Below are 17209 nucleotides of genomic sequence, written 5' to 3'. Positions count from 1 at the left end.
GAAGCCAGTCACAAAGGACCATATATTGTATGATTTTATTATGTGAAATGCCCAGGTTAGGCAAATTCATAGTGACAGAAAGTAGACTGGTGGTTGCCTAAGTCTGGTGGGATTGGGGGAAAATAGGCAGTGATTGCTAATGGGTACAGGTTTCTTTTTGGGTTGATGAAAAGATTCTAGAATTGATTGTGGTGATGGTTGCACAACTGTGTGAACATACCAAAATCAACAGAATTGTACACTTTAAATGGGTGACTTGTATGATCTGTGAATTATAATTTAATAAAGTTGTTACTAAAAATTGATGGAGAAAGAAAAGAGTGCGAGGGAGGGAGGAAGGAATGGGGGACAGAGTTCTTTAAATATGGAACACTAAACACATTCATTTATCTCTCCCAAAATACCAATAAAATACTGAGAAAAGAATTTTTAAAAAGGCAGAACCCCACATGGACAAATAATATAGGAAAATAATACTGCAAATAATACTGCAAAATGCCATCATTGTGAAATTTCATAACACCAGAATTCTGGAAGAGCAGTTCCTTCAAAGTTCCAAGGGAAATTCTGTCTAACACAGAATTCTATACTTAGCAAAATTACTAGTCAAGTGTGAGGGTAGAATGTAGACCAAGGAAGAGGAAGTCATGTAATCCGAAAGATCAGGATTCAACACAGGAGAGAAACAAGCAAAGCTCCCAGATTGATGGTGAAGGGGAGCCTCTGGGTGACAGCTGGGCTGCAGGCCCGGAGAACAGCCAGAGCAGATGGGAACAGAGGGTAAGAGGATTCCGAAATGCTTGTCTCCAAGGTGAGGGAGGTTGGGAGGTAGGGAGAGCAAGAGATTACTTGAAGTGAAGACCTTGTAGAAAGAAGGGTTCAGCCTTCAGGAGTTTAGGGGTGAGCTAAGCAGATTAAAAAACTAACAGAGCAAGTTAATAGCTCTAGAGAAAACAAAGGGTGCTATAAGAAAAGAAGGGTAAATTTAGAGGTATATAATTATAATTGCTGAATCCTTCCAAGATACCTGGTAAATCATTTTCCTCTTCCCCGTGTAAGTTTCTAACAATTTGATAAATAAAACTAAGAAATTCAGAGGAAAGATAAAATATCACTTTTTCTTTGTGATAAAGGTTGATTTGGATAATGTAGTTTAGTTGGGAAAGACAAAGGGGCTTTGACCCCAGAACTGGGCATATTTTCTCACCCACTCCAGGGAAAGCTTGTTCCTTGGTAACAAACAGCTTCCAGTAGGGCAGAAGGAGAAAGGGCTGATGAAAATTTACCAACCAAATTAAGCCACACCTTCTCCCCTAGAAAGGAATGAATAAATGAGTAGAGGGGCGAAAGAACAGAGAAATCCCACCTCATGGAAGAAAATATCAGGAGTGGGGATACGCTTCCTTCCTGACATTAATGATGCCGACGTGAAAAGTGATTTCACCAGAAATGATAATAGAGCAATGTAAGAAGGGTCAGGGAATGTGGGTATTTATGACAGTGGTGGCGTAAGACAGCTAAATCCCCATCCTCAAAACAGAAATGCAACAGATAGTGTGAAAATGGAAAGTCAAGAAATGACAGCAAAACATATTATGAGGCAGCAAGTAGCCAAAGAAATAGCTGAAAACAGCTCTAAGAGTGGAACGTGGCAGACTTGGGGAGGAAGGGCTGGGTGGGGAGATGGAGAGCAGAGAACTCCTGCCCTTTCAACATGGACTTGTCGGTACTGCTGTTGACCTTTAAGACTTCGGGTTACGTTGGATCAGTGAATTTGACAATATCTGACTATTTATGGCCTAAGAAGTGGCAATCCCATATATACGAACATATGTTCATACAGTTCGACCTAAAATTTTAAAAGAAATTCAATTTTAAAAACCTTTTTGCGGCTTCCCTGGTGGCACAGTGGTTGAGAATCTGACTGCCAATTCAGGGGACATGGGTTCGAGCCCTGGTCTGGGAAGATCCCACATGCTGCGGAGCAACTAGGCCCGTGAGCCACAACTACTGAGCCTGCACGTCTGGAGGCTGTGCTCCGCAACAAGAGAGGCCGAGACAGTGAGAGGCCCGCACACCGCGATGAAGAGTGGCCCCCACTTGCAGCAACTAGAGAAAGCCCTCGCACAGAAACGAAGACCCAACACAGCCAAAAATAATAAATAAATAAATATTTTTTTTAAAAAAACCTTTTTAATGGAAGGAAAAGGAACATGATCCCTGGAGAACTTTCTCTGCCCTTTTCTCTAGTCCGGTTTGCGTGCCTCCCTGGGCACCCCACCCCCCACCCCCGGCACCCGTTGATATACTTCTACTTACGTGGGTGGTTCCACAGCATTGCCATCGTCTGCCCCCATCTCCCCCGCACTGGCTGTGACTACTTTGAGGGGAGGGCTCCGTTTATAAAGGGAGCCCGCACAGCAGCAGGCACGAAGTAGCCACAGTTATTTTCTAAACGACGTAACCTGTGTTAACAACCTTTGCTGGGTGCTTGGACCCGATGCTTCCTTGCCCGGGTGTTTATAATAACGCTTTAGTAGTCTATCATAGGATTATACTCAGAATCGACGCCAAGTTCGTTACTTGCAATTTGTAGGATCTACTGTAGTCTCCTTTTTTTTTAGAAAAAAAAAATATCTTTTTAAACAGAAACCTATTTTCCCATCCAGCTGCTCACCATGGTCCACATTACATATTGGAAGTTCTCTCAGCAGCTGAGTGCCGTGTGTCTGCACCAGGAGACCTGACCTCCCTTAGGACCTCTGGAGGCCAAATAATTGCACAGCTTAGCTCTCAGACTTCAAATCAGATGGCCAGGGTATACGTTGTGCCCCTTCCCTTCCCCTAATTACATGAAATTTAAGTAGTTTCACCTCCCTAAGTCTATGGCTCCTAATATCTAAATACGATAGTGCCTAAAACCACAGAGATATTGTACAAATTCAATGAGATGATACAGGAAGCATTCAGATATGTCGCTGTTACTATCTGACATGGGTTTCCTCCAGTCTGGACTTCTATTTTCCTTTCATCAATATGTGTTCTATGCTTTTCAATCCAAAGATCATTCTCTGTTGTCAAAATGAGGGTGAAAGGAGGTGGAGGAGCGCTGATTTTTTTTTGTATTATTGGTTGGCACACAAGAATCACTCCAAGTAACAGGCCCACTCCCCCCCTCTGCCTTAGGGGAGTTACTCTGAATATAATTTTATGGGGTTTGTTGCCCTGAGCATTTCTTACTAGCTCATGGGAATTGAAGCCTCCATAATACCGTTCCCACAGGTTTTGCCTCTCATCTCTGGCTCCAAGCACTCACTTCTCTCTGCAAGTATTCTTTTGAAACAAGAACTCATCAGAGAGCTCCTGTGTAGCCAGCTTGGTTTTTCTAAGCACCCATTTTTACCCATCATTGGGCGTTTGCATTTGTGTAGACAGAGCACCACGGTTTTGAGAGCTCCTCATCCCTCCAAGTACCTGCTTTTCTCTGAATTCCAGGACCCACGGTCTCGGCCTCACCAGGCCCAGCTTTCCTCCCTGGCCCTCACTGCCTCAGTGATTCTCACAAGGTTCTTCTCACTCTCCATCACCTTCTCTTGGCTAGAATTAGAGCTCAAGCAGCAATTCTGCCACTTACTTTCTAAATAAGCTGGAAAATAACAGCTAATCAGAAAAACCCTACTTGTGTGAAGGTGTTCATGGAAACTTACAGTACAAATGAGTAAGCACCAATTTTCACTCAAAGAAGCAACTCTAATTTTGAGACTTTCTAACAGTTTGTTTAGCCAGCAAAAGAGAGAATGTTTGGGGCCCTGGATAACTTCTTGGCACCCTTTAAATCATAATGTTTATCCAAATGGCCACTTCCTCTTAAAAAAGAACCATCTTGGTGATGAGAAGATGCAAGTCCTCTGCTGTTACCCAGCTGGAGAGCATGGATGAATCCCTTCCCTTGAACCTCTGCTTCTCAACTGTAACATGAGGGTGTTGAACTTGACCCCAAGGGTCTCATCCCTATGAAAGTTTTGGGATTTTAAGTAGACTGAGGGTTTATTAGACTGAGGGTTTTTCCTGATATCTAATGTTTGACCTAATGTTAACCAAAATACTATATCAAAGAAGCCTATTAGAGTTCAAATAAAAATTTTCCAGTATTAAGCAAAATGTAAACATCCCATCTCTTTCCATGTTTCCTTTTATATATTCAAGTTCTCTTTTTCTAAGTATTCTCTCCTTTGCAATGAGGTCCCCACTGAGTCTGTTTTTAATCTATTGCTCTATTTCCCCAGTAGATGGCACTCAGTCACAACTTTCAAACACCTTCTTCTGCCTACAAACTCAGGGCAGACAGTCCAGAAAATAAGAATGTGGGGAGCATTTGTTTATCAAACACAGATAAATAAGAGGAAATTTATATTAAGCATGCACCCAAAATATTTATTGAGTTTTCTAAAATTTAAATAATAAATTAGGTTCTACGCATAAGGTGTCATAATTAAGAGTGTTTTGATACAGACATGTCAGACTGTTGTATGTTAGAATTGAGCGCAACCCTTCAAAATTATGCAGCTATGAGATTTTGGCTGATCCAAGTGATGCTGACACATTGCTATTTTTAAAACATTTAGAAAACCATTTTCTGGTAGATACTCCCAGGATCAGTTTCTAGCCTACATGAGAAAAACAGTCTCAATGCCTCCTTTTTGACAATCCCTGCCCAATAGCATCATCTTCCTTGATAACCCTCACATCAAGAGTTGTTTTTTTCTCCCCTTGGAAAAACTATTTCCAAATATTCCACCCTCAATGAAATTTGACCATCCACTTTTAATTACTTTGGAAAGAACAGAACTCAGCAACTTACTACATTTTCAGCCCATGTGCTCTGTCTCCCAGCTGGCTGCTTTTGCCATGGTGGGTAGAGCATGGCCCATATTGTAGGAGAATTTATTCTGCTACACTGGTAAGCAAAGAAGCCAGTAATAAATGAGGTAAGCAAAGAAGCCAGTAATAAAGTAAATTTATTCTGGTACACTGGTAAGCAAAGAAGCCAGTAATAAAAAAAAGGCCTCTAGCGTTGGGAAACATGAATCCTTACAAATTTGAATTTACTTTCTGAGAAAAGTAAGAAGGTGAGCAAACATCTCACCAGCCTCAGGCCATAAAGAACCAGCCCCTGCTTCAAGTCTGGCAGAGGATTAGGAACCCCAGTCCTACCGGTATAGGTCTTATAAGGATTGGTCTCCCTGCCCTTAGCCTACATGCAGAGCTCCTGGGACAGGCCAGGCAACCTGATACCCCTGGAGCTAGAACCATCCATAATCCTTATCTGAGTGCATTCCTGTTTCCCTATTGGAAGGAAAGCCCTGCCCTGAACTATTTCTCTGGGAATCCATCCCTGGTTCTTTAAACATGGCCAGCCCACCCCTTCAATGCACAGGGGGGGATGCACAAACACTAACGTCCAGCCCAACCAACAGCCCTCACTTCAAATGTGACTGACCTGTCCTTTTCTCCCCTTATCTCCTCAGGTATTGAGTTCCATGACCTTTATACTCCAGCTCCTAAGATCTACTACAAGCTCTGCTTATTATGGTGAACTTCTTTCTCCACTGCTGTCAGATTCTGTAAACCTCTGGGTTTGGGCTTCTCCAGGTATGAGATGGGGTCCCATAGGCCCCATCCTCACTTACTAACTCCCTGCTGTCTGCCAGGAGAAAGGATCAATACCTGACTCTGACTCCCTCATTTCTCGCAGCTGAGATCTTAAAGGATCGGGAACATCAACCCATCAATGGATTATACTCTGAAACTACCGGGCTGAGTTAACCCTAAAGATTGGTTGCATGATCTTCTAGACTTCTAGCTACATGAGCAATTAAGTTTCCTAGTTGCTTAACCCAGTTTGATTCGGGTTTTCAGTGATTGGCTCTTTCAGCTCCCTCTGGTGGTTGAAGCCTCACCCACAGGCCGCCGTGAAAGCTCACAGCTCTGAAGCTCTGCTGGTTTACAGGCCCAGTTTAGTGGCTTCCCAAGGATATGAGGATACTCATTTCAGTTAAGTAGTGGGGGAACTAGGCCACCTGACTCCCAGGTTAGGTTTCCTTGGGCAAACCCTCACCGACTCTGAATTGCTTTCATTTTCACCTTCAATATGTTTTCTTCACAGCCTGAAAATCCTCTGCTCAAGGAACTGGCAAACTAGGATGACAATGACAATTCTACCAACAGCCTATATCTCTATAGTAATATTTAAGTTTTCCTAATATTTATTGAGTATTTACTATGTGTTTGTCCCTGTTCTAAGCGCTCTTCTTATATTATTTAATCCTGAAAACAACCGGAGGGGTTGGTATGATTATTATCCCCATTTTTAAGAAGAAAAGATTGTCATACATTTTCTCACACGCCACAAGCCAGAGAGAAAAACAAATACTCCTCTCTCAGATTCATCCACACAAATTTGTGACTCAAATGAGCTGTTTAGTCCATAAAGAGGCCTCAGGCTTACAGCAGTGGCCCAGGCAGGTCTTTCTGCAGGAGCTACAGAGCCCAAGGGGAGGTGGTTGGCCCATGGAGGACACTATCACCAAACTGCTCTCAGAAATTTCGAACCAGGACTTTTAGGAGTAACACATGGGTAAGGGCCAGCTTCCAAACAGACTTGGAACACAGAAGAGAAAGGATCTAGAGATGCATATGACATCTGAGACGTGCCACCATTGTGATCTTCCAATAGGGGGAGCAACTGTCCCAGTTTGCCTGGGACTGAGGGGTTCCCATCATGTGGAACTTTCAGTGCAGACACCAGGAAGATTCTAGGAAAACCGGGATGAATCACTCTGTCTTCCAAAGAAATTCAGTTCTACTTTGAAATATAAGAGACTTCAGGGGTCTCCTCTCTCCCCTCAAAGTACACAAGACTCCTAATTTCATTGGCTTCCATCTCCCTCCAACACACCTAAACAGGGATGGGGTCTACATATCAAGTTCTATGTCACCTGCTGAGGGTTTTCCTAGTTGGCTTTAGTACATAGGAAGAAAATCTCTTGCTTCTTGCAAACAGTAATAAACCTGTGGAACATATTACCTACCCCCCCAAAATAGAACTGGAATAAAATATATTTTTTTAAAGTTTGGATGCAAAGGAGTTCAGAACATGCTACTCCAAAATATGGCACTTTGGCAGGAAAAGTGCAGGAAAGGTACTCTGATCTTCCTTTTCCTTCCTGAAGGCAGGAGATAAAGTTCCCATGTGAAAGTTGCCCTCCCTGTACAAGGAGGAAGAAACATTCTGGGGAGTCAGGCCAAGAGAAATCTGTACAAATAGACCTTGTTAAAATAACTCTCATCTTCCTTTAGTCATCCTGTATATTTTAGTTACTTTTCCACAACTGCCACATTTTGTTCAACCTGGAATATAAACACTTAGGCCTAGTCACTGCTTTGGATCTTCTTTTTTCTTGTGAGGGCTCCTAGGTACATATACATAAAATTTGTATGCTTTTCTCCTGTTAATCTGTCTTATGTCAGGCCCAGCTGGAGACCCTAGAAGGGTGGAGGAAAATTTTACCTTCCCTACAGATGAACTAATGAAATTCAGACCTCTAAAGGATTGGAAACATTAAGATGGGTGTAAGGAAGGAAGTGATGTCACCCTATGAATGTCCCTCAGGTCTCTGTTAGCCAATAAAATTGTAGCCTAGGTGGACCATGGGTCTGAGTCACTATAACAATTCTTATGTACAGCAATTATTATGGGTGTTAGGGGAGAAAACAATGAACAAATAACCCTGACTAAAATAAATACATGACTGAAAGACATCAAAATAGAAAACCAATTAGATATAGCGAAGCGATCTTTTTTTTATCCTTTCTTCCATTTTGCCAAATTTAAAATACAAGGACCAAGACGAAAGATAATTCCAGTTTCTGATTTTCTTATCTTCTTCTCATATTTTAACTTGTTGCACTTCAAATGGCAAGTCTTCCTGAGGTTAGGTAGGCACATAAAATTCTGTAGCATAAGGGACTCGCCAAGGATTACCCTCCTGGACAGCCAGGCCTGATCCTTTAGTAAGTCCGACCACCCAAGCCCCCACCCAGCTGCAGTTTCAGACAACTGTCCTGGACCCTGTGCATTTCCGGCTTGCCATACACGAATCTGTCTTCCAGCTGTTGAATTTTGGCTCTGAACTCTGCACTCTGCTTTTAGCCCCTGCCTTTAGCCCCTACAGACATAATATTTAAAGCTCTTCCATTATCAAGATTTTAGCTACAGGACTTTGTCCGGCTTGTCCTTTGGGTTCCTGGGATCCTCCATTGGCTCTGATAGGAAATCACATCCCTATCCTTGACCCCTCAAAACCTAAGCCACTCCCCGGTTACTTAGGTGGGCAACGCTGGCCTCTCCTATAGGAAGTAGTCAGGCCTGAGATTCAGGCAATCAGAATCTGGTAATAACTGTTTAACCCCATGGGCCTCCATATTTCCAGGTTAAAATAAGGGTAATCCCTGCCCTTGCCCACCTCTTAGGCTACTTGGACCCCTCAGAACAACTTCATAAACCCATGAGGAAGACTGTTATGATCCTAAGAACATCATTCTACCAAACATTACCCTTGACTATGTTTAAAAATAGGCCCTATGATTTCCAACTTTAAAAAAATAAAAGGAAAAAACCAGACAAGGTTTACCCAGACAAGCAAAGCAATTAGAAGGATTTAGGTAAATACCTTGAACTGTTAAAAAGAAAGATACTGTCTAAAACTGATTCCCAATCTTGATTTGCATTCACATCTCCAGCCTAGAACCAATCAGTAGTACAGCGTTAGGAAACCACCAATAAACCCCATTTGGTATAATAAAATGGCGACCATAATTTTTACTCCAAGGGAAAAGACACAGGTAGTGGAGACATTACTGCCTAGAAAACTGAATTAATAGGATTACTGGAAATGATACATGCAATTCCAGTTTTCTAATATCACTGAAACCATGTCTCTTGCTCAGCAATTTCTCCAGAAGTGTCTGAGTCAGCCTTTTGGTATCCTAGAGATCTGGTTTTGTACTACTGCTCAGATTCCCAGGTTCAGAAATATGCTACCTGGTGAGAAGGGTCCTCATCCAAGAAATGAGACAAGCTTTCAGATGAAATACCCTTTGTATCCTCCAGTGCCTCTTTCATTTGCTCTGTCTCCCTTATATCTCTCCGGGATAAAATTCATTCCATCTTTTAAATAAAACACATCTGCTTAATTCTGCCCAAGAGAAACTTCCACTGTCCTATTTGATAGTTATTTGATCTACTAAAGAACGTCGAACAGCAGAGATTAAAGAGGAACCCTCTCCCCAGTCGTGCTTTATCCATTAAACACGTGTGAATCTGTAATGATCTCGCCTCTCCTTGTACCCGATGACTAATTGAGTTTGAGACAGTGGCTGTCAAATGCTGGAAAAGGAATGATTTATGCTAAGGATATTTCTGGTCTCTGATATACCCAGCTTCAGAGGGAATAAAAGAAGTCATTACCATATCAGGATTGTGACCAGTTTCTAACAATGGAATTGCCCTCCTACAAACGAGCCAGTCTATTAACTGAAAGCATCAAGTTTCCATTTTTGCTTTCATCCCCTGCTCCTGTGCAGGTGATCCTGCAGATTTTTATTTACATTTATTTCAGCTGCAACATTTATGCCATTCCCAGTTATCCTTCCCTGAGATCTTATTGAAGCTGGGAACCATGGAAATAAGCGATAACCTCAGTAAAGAACCCAGCTGCTGGGCCCAGCCCACTGTTCAGTTGATGTATGATGTACCAGTTGGCCCCTCTCTCAGAAACAGCAACTCAGGAACATTCTGGTTACCCACTGAGGAAAACTATTCCCTGCCTATAACCTGATACCATTGCTCTTGCTTGGGGCTGTAAAATGGCAGTAGGTGAATATAAATTTCAGGCTGATGTGTACAAACTGGGTTTACAAATACTGCCTTCTTGGAACAAAAAGGGGGGTTGAGTAGGGGAGGGGGGACGGATTTTTAATTGTTTTAATATACACAGGGTGCATAAGTCAGAACCCAAACTATGTCAACCTGTAAGCTTTAGAAATCCCAATAACAATGCTGAATGTTGGTGACTATATGTTGGCTTGTTTTATCACAGGGATAGTTTAGTCAGCTAGCCAGATCTGAATGACTGGCATGGATCACGATGCGAAGAGACTTCTGACTTTTTGTGACTTTGCTTCACTGGATCTTCTGCTGCCCCTGGGAGTTGCCTCTCATGGATCCAGGAATAGTATAACCATTTTCCCATTTTCCATCTCCTCCAAGCTCCGTTGCTCTTATGCCATCAATTCTGCCGCAGGTAACACTGACAGAGCACCCTCTAGCTGGTCTCCAGCTCCTCAGATGGGCCCTGAGGACACACTTCTCTCCGTTTCCCACCCTAGCTGTCTCTCTTAGCCCCAAATATTGACTCCTACAAGGTTTTTCTGATAACAGGTTAAATGGATCTTCAGTGATGTACGTGGAAATGAAGGCAAAATTCCTCCAAGGGTTTAGATTCCCTGGGAGTGAGGAATTCAAAGGATGGATATTCACATCCCAAGGTAACAGAGGGAAATAGTTTTCATCTCACCTCCCTCCTCTCTCATGTTCTGCTTCTCCTGTCCCCCATCAAGGTATCCAGTGCCTTCAAGCTGCCTCCACGGCTCTGCAGCCTCTCTCAATACTGTTTGCTTCCCTATGAAAAGCCCATTCTTTTCTCTGAGCCCAACAACCCTGCTCAGAACATCCATCAGCAAGAATCACGCAGTGATTGGGCTGTGACACTCAGCTATAAGAGATAAACTTAACACAAAGGTAATTTACATAAATGGGAAGTTCAAGGGCAAACGAACTCCAGGCATAGCTGGATCCAGGGGTTTAGACACTTTTCAGAAATCTATCTCCATTTCTCAGCAATTCCTTTTTCGTCTTGGCTTCATTTTAAGGCACTGCCTCCCTGAGTTATAACAGGACTGCCAAAGCTCTATATTTACCTCATCTTTAGAGCTAGTGGTCTCGGTAATTCCAATAAAAATCCCAGGTTGGGCTCTGATTGGCCGAGCTTAATCATGTATTATCCCTGAACCATTTACTATGGCCAGGTGGACTGTATTCTAATTAGTCAGCCTGGCGTTCTATACCCACCTGAAAGCACTTGTAATGGGCTTCCCCACTGGAAATAAGGGTTTTGTTACCAAAGCAGTTAGGTCAAGAGGCAAGCTTGGGAAAACACAACTATAGCTATGCTAACAGTCCACTGATTAAATGGATTAGTTTAATTAAATTAATACTAATTAAAAAGCCCCATCCCAGATAAATAGGTCCATGATGGAGAAAACTCCTCCATTAATAACAGGCTAGGGCTTCCCTGGTGGCGCAGTGGTTGAGAATCTGCCTGCCAATGCAGGGGACACGGGTTTGAGCCCTGGTCTGGGAAGATCCCACATGCCGCGGAGCAGCTAGGCCCGTGAGCCACAACTACTGAGCCTGCGCGTCTGGAGCCTGTGCTCCACAACAAGAGAGAGCGCGATAGTGAGAGGCCCGCACACCGCGATGGAAAGGCCCCCACTTGCCGCAACTAGAGAAAGCCCTCGCACAGAAACGAAGACCCAACACAGCCAAAAATAAATCTAAAAATAAATTAAAAAAAAAAAAAAACAACAGGCTAGTAGGAATCAGGACCTTTTAGAACCATTCTAATCATATTTCCTGCATTTGGCTGTTTATTGCAGCCATATCTAACTCCCTCAAAATATAATTATAATATGTGGAGTATTCATATTGGAATTGGCCCTGCTTGGGCATCATTGTCTAAGACAACAATATTCAAATTTGTTTTTAAGCAACATCACTTTCTTCAAATAAAATTGTATGTAAAATTCCAATACATAAAATAGATGAACCTGAGCTGATCTATTTACAGCTGAGAGTTGGAGATGATGAAGAGTAGAGGGGCAGACACAGATATGGGGACCCAGCCCTTTCCCACTTGTTGGCTCAGGGGTGGGCACATCCTTGGAACCCCTGGGGTTCCTGAGAGAACAATTTGAAAATGATAGGTCTGACTGCTCTGGACACCAGTCTCTTGACTATGAATGTTAGTTAAGCCTACCTAATTCAGTTTCCTTACCATAACTAACTGTGAAGGAGCTCATTTAAAATAATAATAATAGTAATAATAATATATTAAGACACATATTGAAATAACAGTAACCCAAAAGAAAATTACTCACATCACAACCTGAAGTAAAATCGATATTTCAATTTATCTATGTCAATCTGCTACATATTGTCTAAATGAATGGTCAATCTTTAAATATTTATGATACTACCCATAATTGCATATTCTAAACTTTACATTAGCATTATGCTATGTATATTTTCTCTTCTTTTCTCTCTCTTCTCCCCCCATCACTAAGTAACCACTATTAACAGACTGTTTCCTATTTTGTACACCTTTCTTTAAGCTTGTACAATCATATGCAGACATATATACACATACATCTATGGGGAAAAGTAGTGGGTTTTTGTTTACAAATATGAAATTATTACACAGTAGATACTTATCTGCATCTTAAATTTCTCACTGCAGAATTCTTTGTGGAAATCCCTCTTGCTCAACTAGTATAGACCTAATTCATTCTTTAATACATAGTAATTCATGATATTGACATGCCAAAATTTATTCAACTATTTCCTACCAATAAGTGTTCAGGTTGCTTCTACCTTTTTAAGGTTTTGTTTTTATAAAATTTTGTATTTGTTTATTTTGTTCTGCTTTACTATTACAATGTAGCAGTAAACATTTGTATAAATATACCCTTAGATATCAGTGATTTTATTCCCAGATATGAAATAGGTCAAAAGATATGTGTATTTTAAAATTTGACATTTTTTATTGCTTTTTTTAAGCAGTATTGTAATTCACATTTTCACAAATAATGATTAAACTGTCTTTTCTCCATAGGCCCACTATCATTTGTTATTGTCATTCTTTTTAAGCCATTACATTTTACACAATTCTCTATAACAGGTATCTTTATGATGGGCACAAATGATTTTCCATTGTACCTTTCATTGGCATTTTCTTCACTGTTAGTAAGATTGAGCATCCTTTCACTGAGATGGCAATTTTGATTTCTTCTTCTGTGGATTCCCAATTCATAGCCTTTTCCCATTCTACTATTGGGTTGTCTCTTTTTTTAACTACTTCATGGAGGTATGATTGACACACAGAAAGCTGTAGATGTTTAATATATAATGATGTGTTTGGAGATAAGTATCCCAAACCCATGAAACTATCATCATAATCAATGCCATAAACTTATCCATCCATCCAAAAGTTTCTTCTTACCTGCTTTATTTTTCTTTTTTTGTGCTTGTTTTGTTTTGTTTCTTTTGTAGTAAGAACACTTACCATAAAATCTACTTTCTTAGCAAATTTTTAAGTATACAATACAGTATTTTTAATCACATATCCTATGTTGTACAGCAGATCTCCAGAATTTATCTCACATAACTGAGACTTTGTATGCTTTGACCAACACCTCCTCATATCCCCCTCCCCACAAAGCACCTGGCAACCACCATTCTGCTCTCTGCTTCTATGAGATTGACTATTTTGGATTCTACATATAAGTGAGATCATGCAGTATTTGTCTTCTGTGTCTGGCTTATTTCACTTAGCATAATACTCTCTAGGTCCATCTATGTTGCTGCAAATGGCAGGTTTTCCTTCTTTTCATGGCTGAATAATATTCCATTGTGTGTATACACCACATTTCTTTATCCACTCATCCATCAATGGACATTTAGGTTATTTCCATATCTTGGCTATTGTGAGTAAACCTGAAATAAGCATGGGAGTGCAGATATCTCTTTGAGATGCATATTTCAATTCTTATGGATATATACCCAGAAGTGGGATTGCTGAATCAAATGGTAATTCTATTTTTAATTCTTTGAAAAACCTCCATATTGTTTTCCACAGTGGCTTCACCAATCCACATTCCCACCAACAGTTTACAAGGGTTCCCTTTTCTCTACATCCTTGCCAACATTATTGTTCTTTATCTTTTTGATAATAGCCATCCTAACAGGAGTATATCATCTCATTGTGGTTCTGATTTTCATTTCCCTGATGATTAGTGATGTCAAGCATCTTTTCATGCACCTATTGTCCATTTGTATGACTTCTTCAGAGAAATGTCTATTCAGTTCCTTTGCCCATTTTTAAAATCAAGTTTTTTTTGCTATTGAGTTATAGAAATTCCTTATATAGTTTGGATATATTGTCAGATATATTGTCTGCAATTATCTTCTCCCACTCTGTAGGTTGACTTCTCATTTTATTTATTTATTTTTTGCTGTGCAGAAGCTTTTTAGTTTGATTCAATCTCCCTGGTCTATTTTTGCTTTTGTTGCCTGTGCTTTTGGTGTCATAGTCAAGCAATCATTGCCCAGTCCAATGTCTAGAAGATTTTCCCCTACCTTTTCTTCTAAGAGTTTTATTGTTTCAGGTCTTATGTTTAAGTCTTTAATCTATTTTGAGTTGGGTTTTGTATGTGGTGTGAGGTAAGGGTCCAATTTCATACTTTTGCATGTGAATATCCAATTTCCTCAACACCATTTATTAAAGAGACTATCTCCTCCCAATTGTGTATTCTTGGCACACTTGTCAAAGATCAGTTGACCATATATGCTTGGGTTTATTTCTAGATTCTCTATTCTGTTCCATAGGTATATATGTCTGTTTTTATGCCAGTACTATACTGTTTTGATTACTGTAGCTTTGTAATATGTTTTGAAATCTAAGTGTATGACACCTCCAGCTTTGTTCTTCTTGCTCAGAATTGCTTTGGATGTTCAGGGTCTTTTGTGGTTTCAAATAAATTTGAGGATTGTTTTTTCTATTGATGTAAAACAAATGCTATTACAATTTTTATAGAAACTGCATTGAATCTATAGATTGCTTTAGGAAATATGGACATTTTAACAGTTAATACTTCCAATCCATGAACACAAGCTATCCTGCCATTTATTTCTGTCTTTTAAATTTTTCTTTTGTCAATGTTTTGTAATCTTTGGTGTACAAGCCTTTCACCTCTTTGATTAAGTTTATTCCTAAGTATTCTATTCTTTTTAAGGCTATTGTAAATTGAACTGTTTTCTTAATTTCCTTTTCAGATAGACATTATAGAAATGTAACTGATTTCTGTATGCTGATTTTGTATGCTGTGACTTTACTGAATTCGCTTATTAGTTCTAACATTTTTTTGTGTGTGTAGTCTTTAGGGTTTTCTATATATAAGATCATGTCATTTACAAACAGAGACAGTTTTACTTCTTCCTTTCCAATTTGGATGCCTTTGATTTTGCCTGATTGCTCTAGGTAGGACTGCTATTACTATGTTGACTAGGAGAGGTGAGAGTGGGCATTCCTGCTTTATTCTGGATCTTAGAGGGAAAGCTTTTAGCTTTTTACCATTGAGTATGATGTTGGCCATTTATAAATAACCTTTATTGTGTTGAGGTAAATTCCTTCCATAATTCCTAATTTGTTGAAAGTTTTTACCATGAAAGGGTATAGAATTCCGTCAAATACTTTTTCTGCATCTGTTGAGATATCATGTAGTTTTTATCCTTCATCTGTTAATGTGGTGTATCACACTAATTAATTTGCATATGTTGAACCATACCCATATTCCAGGGATAATCCTACTTGGTTATGCTGTATGAATCCTTAATGTGCTGATGTTTCAGTTTGCCAGTATTTTCTTGAGGATTTTTGCATCTATATTCATCAGGGATATGGTATTTTTGATGGTGTCTTTGTCTGGCTTTGGTATCAGGGTGATATCAACCTGATAGAATGAGTTCGGAAGTGTTCCCTCTCCTTCTATTTTTGGGGGGGGGGGGTGGTGGTGATAATTTAAGAAAGATTGATATTGATTCTTCTTTAAATGTTTGGCAGAATTCACCCATGAAATCATCTAGTCCTGGGCTTTTCTGTGTTGTGAGGTTTGTTTTTATAACCCTTTTAATCTCCTTATTTATTTTTTATTTGTTCAGGCTTTCTATTTCTTCTTGATTCTGTCTTGATAGGTTGTATGTTTCTAGAAATTTCTCCACTTCTTCTAGGTTGTCTAATTTTTGGCACATAATTGTTCATATTAGTTCCTAAAGCTCTGTGGGATTGTAATGTCTTCTCTTTCACTCCTGATTTTATTTGAGTCTTCTTTTTTCCTAGTTAGCCTAGCTAAACGTTTTTCAACTTTATTTCTTCAAGAAAACCAACTCTGTTTCATCATTTTAAAATTCTTTTTCTATTCTCCATATCATTTATTTCTGCTCTGATCTTTATTATTTCTTTAGATAATTTGGGGTTTAGTTTGTTCTTCTTTTCCTTCAGATATAAAGTTAGATTGTTTATTTGAGATGTATCTTCTTTTTAAACGTAGGAATTCACTGTTATAATCTTCCCTCTTAGCACTGTTTTTCTTGCATCCCATAGGTTGTTTGCCTTTTCTTTTATTATTGAAGTATAGTTGATTTAAAATATTTTATTAGTTTCAGGTGTAGAGCATAGTGATTCCATATTTTTACAGTTTATACTCCATTAAAAGTTATTATAAGATAATGACTATAATTCCCGGTGCTATAGAGTATATCCTTATTACTTATCTATTTTATACATAGTAGTTTGTATCTCTTAATCCTTTACTCCCATTTTGCCCCTTCCCCCCTTTCCTCTCCCCACTGGTAACCACTAGTTTATGTTCTATATCTGTGACTCTGTTTCGGTTTTGCTATATACGGTCATTTCAAAATGGTTTTTTAAAAATTTTATTTAGTTATCTATCTGTATTCTCTTGTAGTTCACTGAATCTCTTTAAGGTGATTATTTTTTTAATTCTTTGCCAAGCACTACATGAGTCTCCATTTCTTTCCAGCCCATTACTTTAGCTTTACTAATTTCCTTTTACAGTGTCATGTTTGCCTGATTCTTTGTGATCCTTGTAGTTCTGCCTTGGTGTCTGTACATTTGAAGGAGCAGTCACCTCTTCTAGTCTTCATAGGCTGGTTTCAGCAGATAAAGACTTTCACTAGTCAGCCTAGTCAGAGATTCCAGGCTGGTCAGCTTGCAGGGTCCATGAGTGAGCC

Source organism: Eschrichtius robustus, chromosome 15 (genome assembly GCF_028021215.1).
Source record: "Eschrichtius robustus isolate mEscRob2 chromosome 15, mEscRob2.pri, whole genome shotgun sequence".
Classification (NCBI taxonomy): domain Eukaryota; kingdom Metazoa; phylum Chordata; class Mammalia; order Artiodactyla; family Eschrichtiidae; genus Eschrichtius; species Eschrichtius robustus.
Note: the sequence above shows the minus strand (reverse complement) of the source record.